This window comes from Eucyclogobius newberryi, unplaced genomic scaffold (assembly GCF_026437365.1).
Source record: "Eucyclogobius newberryi isolate DKJ021-1_F unplaced genomic scaffold, fEucNew1.0.hap1 SCAF_41, whole genome shotgun sequence".
Lineage (NCBI taxonomy): Eukaryota > Metazoa > Chordata > Actinopteri > Gobiiformes > Gobiidae > Eucyclogobius > Eucyclogobius newberryi.
Genome location: NW_027316068.1, coordinates 660,101 through 670,859, shown reverse-complemented (window position 1 = coordinate 670,859; position 10,759 = coordinate 660,101). Strand labels below are relative to the sequence as shown.

The window sequence follows — 10,759 nt, the reverse complement described above, 5'->3', positions numbered from 1 at the left end:
CCCGCTTTGTCATTAGCAGGTCCAGAGTGTGCCCTTTGCCCTTGGTGGGGCCACTCAGGTGCGGAGTAAGACCAAAGCTTCTGAGGACAGCGCCAAGCTCTTTAGAAGAAGACGAGGTTGAGCGGGGCGTGAAGGAAGGAAGGAACAGTCACTCACGTACGGGAAACTCCTACCAAGCAGTGGCCAGCCTATAGCACACTGGGATTCTGTGGTAATTGAACCAAGTTTAGCAGTTCCTTTCATCAGTTAATAACACAAGCAGGCTTTCCTATTTACCAATGTAGATAACAGGGGTTACAACAGTGACTCTGGTGGGTCTCGAACTCACAGCCTTTGAATGCCTTTGCAACTTTTGTCTGATTCCCCTTTTTCACAAAAGAAAACAGTCATCCGAAAACGGTCTACATCAATCATTCCTTACCATCAAACTGAGAAACAAGGAGTGAAAAGAGTGCATTTACTCTGTTTATTCAGGGATACTGTTCAATCTATAATTGCAAAATAGCTCTTTCGGGTGATATGTTTTTCTGTACATGTAAACAACTGATTTGCTTGAAAGGCTATCATGAAGGCACTGCTGGGATTTACTAGACAGGCACTTTGACCAACTAAGCCACAGCGCCTCTAAAATGTTACTCCAACCTGTTTCAGGTAGATATTCAGCAAACAATGTTACCTCGTGGATTTTGCCTGCGATAGCTCTTCCAAAATAGCTTGTCGTCCCTGGGTGGGCTCGAACCACCAACCTCCCGGTTAACAGCCGAGCGCGCTGGCCAATTGCGCCACAGAGACATCCAGCCCAGTCAAAAAAATATTTGCGACTCGACAAGCCGCAACATCTTTTTTTTTTTAAAGCGAGCCAGCAACATTCGAAAGTTCAGCCCCTGTCCAATCAACTGTGTTTAATGGAGAGCGAGGGCATCAATCTTTCTACCTTTGAGCTAAATCCCCTGTACCAATGTAGCTATAAAAAAAACTGGAAGTCTTTCAATCAATCGACTCTCGCCAATTTATTGCGCACTCAATATACTGCAGTTAATCTGGATATTGAGGAAAAATTGCAAGATAATGTTATTTGACATGATGCAGATGTATTTGCTTACTTTTTCAAGCACACTTGGCAATAAACCTTGTTCAGCAGTGCCTTTTATGAGATAGTAAAGCGCGCAGACGTTCCATTGTAAAAAACAAAAATGTTCTCTCACCATTAGCGACTCTGGTGGGACTCCAACCCACAACCTTTGAAAGCCCTTGCAACTAATGCCTAGAAGTTCAATGCGCTATCCATTGCGCCACAGAGCCCATACGTCCTTGCGTGATGCTCATTTCCACAAACGCAAAACACGGTTTTCATCCAAAATGGGTCTACGTCAGTCATTCCTTGCCAACAAACTGAGAATCAAAAAGTGAAAAGAGTGCAGTTAATCTGTGTGTGCAGGGATACTTTTCCATCTCTTATTCCAATTTGTAACAGCAGCGCATTTTCTGTCATTGTAAACAATTTGCACGCCTGAATGGACAACTGTAACCCTCTCCATAGCCCGGTATACATTATATCTCAACAGGAACATCCATCTCCGTGACAATAAAACAGCAGAACCTTGGCCCATCTTCAAAGGACTCTTGGCCGCACACCTCCGACACCTCCACATGGCAGCAGAGCACCGGTTCATCACCCACTCATCACCCACCTCATCCCCCACAACACCCTGATCCACCTTATACCCTCTGGAAACCTGGACATCATCTTCTGACCCCGGCATCACCCCCCCATCCACGGCATCACCCCCCATCACTGAAGAAAGTTTGAAGAATGATTGTGTGTTTGATTTTCTGTAATTTTTTGTCTCTTCTCCCCCTGCCCTTGTGTATCCCATTCCCTTGCACTTGTGTGTGATGTTTGTCTGTACAATTATGTAAATATATGTAAATACTTGTAAGATGTTTTTGATAATAAAAGATAAAAAAAATAAAATAATGGACAACTGAGTAGTAGTAGTAGGTTTGAGATGGGCCGGTAATTATTTAGCACTGTGGCATCAAGACTGCTCTTCTTTAAGAGAGGCTTAATGACCGCAGTTTTAAGGCTCTTGGGAATATTCCAGATCCAAGCGACATGTTGACTTTTTGAGTGATTGGAGCCAACAGACTGCTCACCGTAGACTTTAAAAATCTGGTAGACAATGCATAAAGGCAGCATGTAGTGGAACTCAGACTTGTGGTGATCTCTTGGACAGTTTTGTCAGCCAAAAATGCAAAATGGGTTAACTCCAGTTGTCTAGCTGGCTGCGTGCTTGTTATCTGCAAATAATGGTATTTTTAATGTTCTGAACTGAGTCTTGCAAAGAAGACTGCAAACTCATTGCACCTGGAGAAATACAGAAACCATCAGACAAAGTAACATTTACCACACTGTAATTTGAAATGTTAACCCGCTTTGTCATTAGCAGGTCCAGAGTGTGCCCTTTGCCCTTGGTGGGGCCACTCAGGTGCGGAGTAAGACCAAAGCTTCTGAGGACAGCGCCAAGCTCTTTAGAAGAAGACGAGGTTGAGCGGGGCGTGAAGGAAGGAAGGAACAGTCACTCACGTACGGGAAACTCCTACCAAGCAGTGGCCAGCCTATAGCACACTGGGATTCTGTGGTAATTGAACCAAGTTTAGCAGTTCCTTTCATCAGTTAATAACACAAGCAGGCTTTCCTATTTACCAATGTAGATAACAGGGGTTACAACAGTGACTCTGGTGGGTCTCGAACTCACAGCCTTTGAATGCCTTTGCAACTTTTGTCTGATTCCCCTTTTTCACAAAAGAAAACAGTCATCCGAAAACGGTCTACATCAATCATTCCTTACCATCAAACTGAGAAACAAGGAGTGAAAAGAGTGCATTTACTCTGTTTATTCAGGGATACTGTTCAATCTCTAATTGCAAAATAGCTCTTTCGGGTGATATGTTTTTCTGTACATGTAAACAACTGATTTGCTTGAAAGGCTATCATGAAAGCACTGCTGGGATTTGCTAGACAGGCACTTTGACCAACTAAGCCACAGCGCCTCTAAAGTGTTACTCCAACCTGTTTCAGGTAGATATTCAGCAAACAATGTTACCCCGTGGATTTTGGCTGCGATAGCTCTTCCAAAATAGCTTCTCGTCCCTGGGTGGGCTCAAACCACCAACCTCCCGGTTAACAGCCGAGCGCGCTGGCCAATTGCGCCACAGAGACATCCAGCCCAGTCGAAAAAATATTTGCGACTTGACAAGCCGCAACATCTTTTTTTTTTTAAAGCGAGCCAGCAACATTCGAAAGTTCAGCCCCTGTCCAATCAACTGTGTTTAATGGAGAGCGAGGGCATCAATCTTTCTACCTTTGAGCTAAATCCCCTGTACCAATGTAGCTATAAAAAAAACTGGAAGTCTTTCAATCAATCGACTCTCGCCAATTTATTGCGCACTCAATATACTGCAGTTAATCTGGATATTGAGGAAAAATTGCAAGATAATGTTATTTGACATAATGCCGATGTATTTGCTTACTTTTTCAAGCACACTTGGCAATAAACCTCGTTCAGCAGTGCCTTTTATCAGATAGTAAAGCGCGCAGACGTTCCATTGTAAAAAACAAAAATGTTCTCTCACCATTAGCGACTCTAGTGGGACTCAACCCACAACCTTTGAAAGCCCTTGCAACTAATGCCTAGAAGTCCAATGCGCTATCCATTGCGCCACAGAGCCCATACATCCTTGCGTGATGCTCATTTCCACAAACGCAAAACACGGTTTTCATCCAAAATGGGTCTACGTCAGTCATTCCTTGCCAACAAACTGAGAATCAAAAAGTGAAAAGAGTGCAGTTAATCTGTGTGTGCAGGGATACTTTTCCATCTCTTATTCCAATTTGTAACAGCAGCGCATTTTCTGTCATTGTAAATAATTTGCACGCCTGAATGGACAACTGTAACCCTCTCCATAGCCCGGTATACATTATATCTCAACAGGAACATCCATCTCCGTGACAATAAAACAGCAGAACCTTGGCCCATCTTCAAAGGACTCTTGGCCGCACACCTCCGACACCTCCACATGGCAGCAGAGCACCGGTTCATCACCCACCTCATCCCCCACAACACCCTGATCCACCTTATACCCTCTGGAAACCTGGACATCATCTTCTGACCCCGGCATCACCCCCCCATCCACGGCATCACCCCCCATCACTGAAGAAAGTTTGAAGAATGATTGTGTGTTTGATTTTCTGTAATTTTTTGTCTCTTCTCCCCCTGCCCTTGTGTATCCCATTCCCTTGCACTTGTGTGTGATGTTTGTCTGTACAATTATGTAAATATATGTAAATACTTGTAAGATGTTTTTGATAATAAAAGATAAAAAAAATAAAATAATGGACAACTGAGTAGTAGTAGTAGGTTTGAGATGGGCCGGTAATTATTTAGCACTGTGGCATCAAGACTGCTCTTCTTTAAGAGAGGCTTAATGACCGCAGTTTTAAGGCTCTTGGGAATATTCCAGATCCAAGCGACATGTTGACTTTTTGAGTGATTGGAGCCAACAGACTGCTCACCGTAGACTTTAAAAATCTGGTAGACAATGCATAAAGGCAGCATGTAGTGGAACTCAGACTTGTGGTGATCTCTTGGACAGTTTTGTCAGCCAAAAATGCAAAATGGGTTAACTCCAGTTGTCTAGCTGGCTGCGTGCTTGTTATCTGCAAATAATGGTATTTTTAATGTTCTGAACTGAGTCTTGCAAAGAAGACTGCAAACTCATTGCACCTGGAGAAATACAGAAACCATCAGACAAAGTAACATTTACCACACTGTAATTTGAAATGTTAACCCGCTTTGTCATTAGCAGGTCCAGAGTGTGCCCTTTGCCCTTGGTGGGGCCACTCAGGTGCGGAGTAAGACCAAAGCTTCTGAGGACAGCGCCAAGCTCTTTAGAAGAAGACGAGGTTGAGCGGGGCGTGAAGGAAGGAAGGAACAGTCACTCACGTACGGGAAACTCCTACCAAGCAGTGGCCAGCCTATAGCACACTGGGATTCTGTGGTAATTGAACCAAGTTTAGCAGTTCCTTTCATCAGTTAATAACACAAGCAGGCTTTCCTATTTACCAATGTAGATAACAGGGGTTACAACAGTGACTCTGGTGGGTCTCGAACTCACAGCCTTTGAATGCCTTTGCAACTTTTGTCTGATTCCCCTTTTTCACAAAAGAAAACAGTCATCCGAAAACGGTCTACATCAATCATTCCTTACCATCAAACTGAGAAACAAGGAGTGAAAAGAGTGCATTTACTCTGTTTATTCAGGGATACTGTTCAATCTATAATTGCAAAATAGCTCTTTCGGGTGATATGTTTTTCTGTACATGTAAACAACTGATTTGCTTGAAAGGCTATCATGAAGGCACTGCTGGGATTTACTAGACAGGCACTTTGACCAACTAAGCCACAGCGCCTCTAAAATGTTACTCCAACCTGTTTCAGGTAGATATTCAGCAAACAATGTTACCTCGTGGATTTTGCCTGCGATAGCTCTTCCAAAATAGCTTGTCGTCCCTGGGTGGGCTCGAACCACCAACCTCCCGGTTAACAGCCGAGCGCGCTGGCCAATTGCGCCACAGAGACATCCAGCCCAGTCGAAAAAATATTTGCGACTCGACAAGCCGCAACATCTTTTTTTTTTTAAAGCGAGCCAGCAACATTCGAAAGTTCAGCCCCTGTCCAATCAACTGTGTTTAATGGAGAGCGAGGGCATCAATCTTTCTACCTTTGAGCTAAATCCCCTGTACCAATGTAGCTATAAAAAAAACTGGAAGTCTTTCAATCAATCGACTCTCGCCAATTTATTGCGCACTCAATATACTGCAGTTAATCTGGATATTGAGGAAAAATTGCAAGATAATGTTATTTGACATGATGCAGATGTATTTGCTTACTTTTTCAAGCACACTTGGCAATAAACCTTGTTCAGCAGTGCCTTTTATGAGATAGTAAAGCGCGCAGACGTTCCATTGTAAAAAACAAAAATGTTCTCTCACCATTAGCGACTCTGGTGGGACTCCAACCCACAACCTTTGAAAGCCCTTGCAACTAATGCCTAGAAGTCCAATGCGCTATCCATTGCGCCACAGAGCCCATACGTCCTTGCGTGATGCTCATTTCCACAAACGCAAAACACGGTTTTCATCCAAAATGGGTCTACGTCAGTCATTCCTTGCCAACAAACTGAGAATCAAAAAGTGAAAAGAGTGCAGTTAATCTGTGTGTGCAGGGATACTTTTCCATCTCTTATTCCAATTTGTAACAGCAGCGCATTTTCTGTCATTGTAAACAATTTGCACGCCTGAATGGACAACTGTAACCCTCTCCATAGCCCGGTATACATTATATCTCAACAGGAACATCCATCTCCGTGACAATAAAACAGCAGAACCTTGGCCCATCTTCAAAGGACTCTTGGCCGCACACCTCCGACACCTCCACATGGCAGCAGAGCACCGGTTCATCACCCACCTCGTCCCCCACAACACCCTGATCCACCTTATACCCTCTGGAAACCTGGACATCATCTTCTGACCCCGGCATCACCTCCCCCAACCACGGCATCAACCCCCATCACTGAAGAAAGTTTGGAGAATGATGGTGTGTTTGATTTTCTGTAATTTTTTGTCTCTTCTCCCCCTGCCCTTGTGTATCCCATTCCCTTGCACTTGTGTGTGATGTTTGTCTGTACAATTATGTAAATATATGTAAATACTTGTAAGATGTTTTTGATAATAAAAGATAAAAAAAAAATTAAAATAATGGACAACTGAGTAGTAGTAGTAGGTTTGAAATGGGCCGGTAATTATTTAGCACTGTGGCATCAAGACTGCTCTTCTTTAAGAGAGGCTTAATGACCGCAGTTTTAAGGCTCTTGGGAATATTCCAGATCGAAGCAACATGTTGACTTTTTGAGTGAGTGGAGCCAACAGACTGCTCACCGTAGACTTTAAAAATCTAGTAGGCAATGCATAAAGGCAGCATGTAGTGGAACTCAGACTTGTGGTGATCTCTTGGACAGTTTTGTCAGCCAAAAATGCAAAATGGGTTAACTCCAGTTGTCTAGCTGGCTGCGTGCTTGTTATCTGCAAATAATGGTATTTTTAATGTTCTGAACTGAGTCTTGCAAAGAAGACTGCAAACTCATTGCACCTGGAGAAATACAGAAACCATCAGACAAAGTAACATTTACCACACTATAATTTGAAATGTTATCCCGCTTTGTCATTAGCAGGTCCAGAGTGTGCCCTTTGCCCTTGGTGGGGCCACTCAGGTGCTGAGTAAGACCAAAGCTTCTGAGGACAGCGCCAAGCTCTTTAGAAGAAGACGAGGTTGAGCGGGGCGTGAAGGAAGGAAGGAACAGTCACTCACGTACGGGAAACTCCTACCAAGCAGTGGCCAGCATATAGCACACTGGGATTCTGTGGTAATTGAACCAAGTTTAGCAGTTCCTTTCATCAGTTAATAACACAAGCAGGCTTTCCTATTTACCAATGTAGATAACAGGGGTTACAACAGTGACTCTGGTGGGTCTCGAACTCACAGCCTTTGAATGCCTTTGCAACTTTTGTCTGATTCCCCTTTTTCACAAAAGCAAAACAGTCATCCGAAAACGGTCTACATCAATCATTCCTTACCCTCAAACTGAGAAACAAGGAGTGAAAAGAGTGCATTTACTCTGTTTATTCAGGGATACTGTTCAATCTATAATTGCAAAATAGCTCTTTGGGGTGATATGTTTTTCTGTACATGTAAACAACTGATTTGCTTGAAAGGCTATCATGAAGGCACTGCTGGGATTTACTAGACAGGCACTTTGACCAACTAAGCCACAGCGCCTCTAAAATGTTACTCCAACCTGTTTCAGGTAGATATTCAGCAAACAATGTTACCTCGTGGATTTTGCCTGCGATAGCTCTTCCAAAATAGCTTGTCGTCCCTGGGTGGGCTCGAACCACCAACCTCCCGGTTAACAGCCAAGCGCGCTGGCCAATTGCGCCACAGAGACATCCAGCCCAGTCGAAAAAATATTTGCAACTTGACAAGCCGCAACATCTTTTTTTTTTTAAAGCGAGCCAGCAACATTCGAAAGTTCAGCCCCTGTCCAATCAACTGTGTTTAATGGAGAGCGAGGGCATCAATCTTTCTACCTTTGAGCTAAATCCCCTGTACCAATGTAGCTATAAAAAAAATGGAAGTCTTTCAATCAATCGACTCTCACCAATTTATTGCGCACTCAATATACTGCAGTTAATCTGGATATTGAGGAAAAATTGCAAGATAATGTTATTTGACATAATGCCGATGTATTTGCTTACTTTTTCAAGCACACTTGGCAATAAACCTCGTTCAGCAGTGCCTTTTATCAGATAGTAAAGCGCGCAGACGTTCCATTATAAAAAACAAAAATGTTCTCTCACCATTAGCGACTCTAGTGGGACTCAACCCACAACCTTTGAAAGCCCTTGTAACTAATGCCTAGAAGTCCAATGCGCTATCCATTGCGCCACAGAGCCCATACATCCTTGCGTGATGCTCATTTCCACAAACGCAAAACACGGTTTTCATCCAAAATGGGTCTACGTCAGTCATTCCTTGCCAACAAACTGAGAATCAAAAAGTGAAAAGAGTGCAGTTAATCTGTGTGTGCAGGGATACTTTTCCATCTCTTATTCCAATTTGTAACAGCAGCGCATTTTCTGTCATTGTAAATAATTTGCACGCCTGAATGGACAACTGTAACCCTCTCCATAGCCCGGTATACATTATATCTCAACAGGAACATCCATCTCCGTGACAATAAAACAGCAGAACCTTGGCCCATCTTCAAAGGACTCTTGGCCGCACACCTCCGACACCTCCACATGGCAGCAGAGCACCGGTTCATCACCCACCTCATCCCCCACAACACCCTGATCCACCTTATACCCTCTGGAAACCTGGACATCATCTTCTGACCCCGGCATCACCCCCCCATCCACGGCATCACCCCCCATCACTGAAGAAAGTTTGAAGAACGATTGTGTGTTTGATTTTCTGTAATTTTTTGTCTCTTCTCCCCCTGCCCTTGTGTATCCCATTCCCTTGCACTTGTGTGTGATGTTTGTCTGTACAATTATGTAAATATATGTAAATACTTGTAAGATGTTTTTGATAATAAAAGATAAAAAAAATAAAATAATGGACAACTGAGTAGTAGTAGTAGGTTTGAGATGGGCCGGTAATTATTTAGCACTGTGGCATCAAGACTGCTCTTCTTTAAGAGAGGCTTAATGACCGCAGTTTTAAGGCTCTTGGGAATATTCCAGATCCAAGCGACATGTTGACTTTTTGAGTGATTGGAGCCAACAGACTGCTCACCGTAGACTTTAAAAATCTGGTAGACAATGCATAAAGGCAGCATGTAGTGGAACTCAGACTTGTGGTGATCTCTTGGACAGTTTTGTCAGCCAAAAATGCAAAATGGGTTAACTCCAGTTGTCTAGCTGGCTGCGTGCTTGTTATCTGCAAATAATGGTATTTTTAATGTTCTGAACTGAGTCTTGCAAAGAAGACTGCAAACTCATTGCACCTGGAGAAATACAGAAACCATCAGACAAAGTAACATTTACCACACTGTAATTTGAAATGTTAACCCGCTTTGTCATTAGCAGGTCCAGAGTGTGCCCTTTGCCCTTGGTGGGGCCACTCAGGTGCGGAGTAAGACCAAAGCTTCTGAGGACAGCGCCAAGCTCTTTAGAAGAAGACGAGGTTGAGCGGGGCGTGAAGGAAGGAAGGAACAGTCACTCACGTACGGGAAACTCCTACCAAGCAGTGGCCAGCCTATAGCACACTGGGATTCTGTGGTAATTGAACCAAGTTTAGCAGTTCCTTTCATCAGTTAATAACACAAGCAGGCTTTCCTATTTACCAATGTAGATAACAGGGGTTACAACAGTGACTCTGGTGGGTCTCGAACTCACAGCCTTTGAATGCCTTTGCAACTTTTGTCTGATTCCCCTTTTTCACAAAAGAAAACAGTCATCCGAAAACGGTCTACATCAATCATTCCTTACCATCAAACTGAGAAACAAGGAGTGAAAAGAGTGCATTTACTCTGTTTATTCAGGGATACTGTTCAATCTCTAATTGCAAAATAGCTCTTTCGGGTGATATGTTTTTCTGTACATGTAAACAACTGATTTGCTTGAAAGGCTATCATGAAAGCACTGCTGGGATTTGCTAGACAGGCACTTTGACCAACTAAGCCACAGCGCCTCTAAAGTGTTACTCCAACCTGTTTCAGGTAGATATTCAGCAAACAATGTTACCCCGTGGATTTTGGCTGCGATAGCTCTTCCAAAATAGCTTCTCGTCCCTGGGTGGGCTCAAACCACCAACCTCCCGGTTAACAGCCGAGCGCGCTGGCCAATTGCGCCACAGAGACATCCAGCCCAGTCGAAAAAATATTTGCGACTTGACAAGCCGCAACATCTTTTTTTTTTTAAAGCGAGCCAGCAACATTCGAAAGTTCAGCCCCTGTCCAATCAACTGTGTTTAATGGAGAGCGAGGGCATCAATCTTTCTACCTTTGAGCTAAATCCCCTGTACCAATGTAGCTATAAAAAAAACTGGAAGTCTTTCAATCAATCGACTCTCGCCAATTTATTGCGCACTCAATATACTGCAGTTAATCTGGATATTGAGGAAAAATTGCAAGA

General features: G+C 43.4%; 4 non-coding genes across 4 annotated transcripts; all 4 read right to left on the bottom strand.

Annotated features, from left to right (window-relative positions):
• Positions 1-718: 718 nt before the first annotated feature.
• trnan-guu (transfer RNA asparagine (anticodon GUU)) lies at positions 719-792 on the bottom strand. Its single transcript has one exon. It is a non-coding gene; the product is annotated as a tRNA-Asn (tRNA).
• Positions 793-1,211: 419 nt separating this feature from the next.
• Positions 1,212-1,302, bottom strand: trnar-ucu (transfer RNA arginine (anticodon UCU)). The gene is given in 2 exon segments: positions 1,212-1,247; positions 1,266-1,302. It is a non-coding gene; the product is annotated as a tRNA-Arg (tRNA).
• A 4,266-nt stretch (positions 1,303-5,568) lies between these two features.
• trnan-guu (transfer RNA asparagine (anticodon GUU)) lies at positions 5,569-5,642 on the bottom strand. The gene has a single exon. It is a non-coding gene; the product is annotated as a tRNA-Asn (tRNA).
• Positions 5,643-6,061: 419 nt separating this feature from the next.
• On the bottom strand, positions 6,062-6,152 carry trnar-ucu (transfer RNA arginine (anticodon UCU)). The gene is given in 2 exon segments: positions 6,062-6,097; positions 6,116-6,152. It is a non-coding gene; the product is annotated as a tRNA-Arg (tRNA).
• Between the last annotated feature and the right edge of the window lie 4,607 nt (positions 6,153-10,759).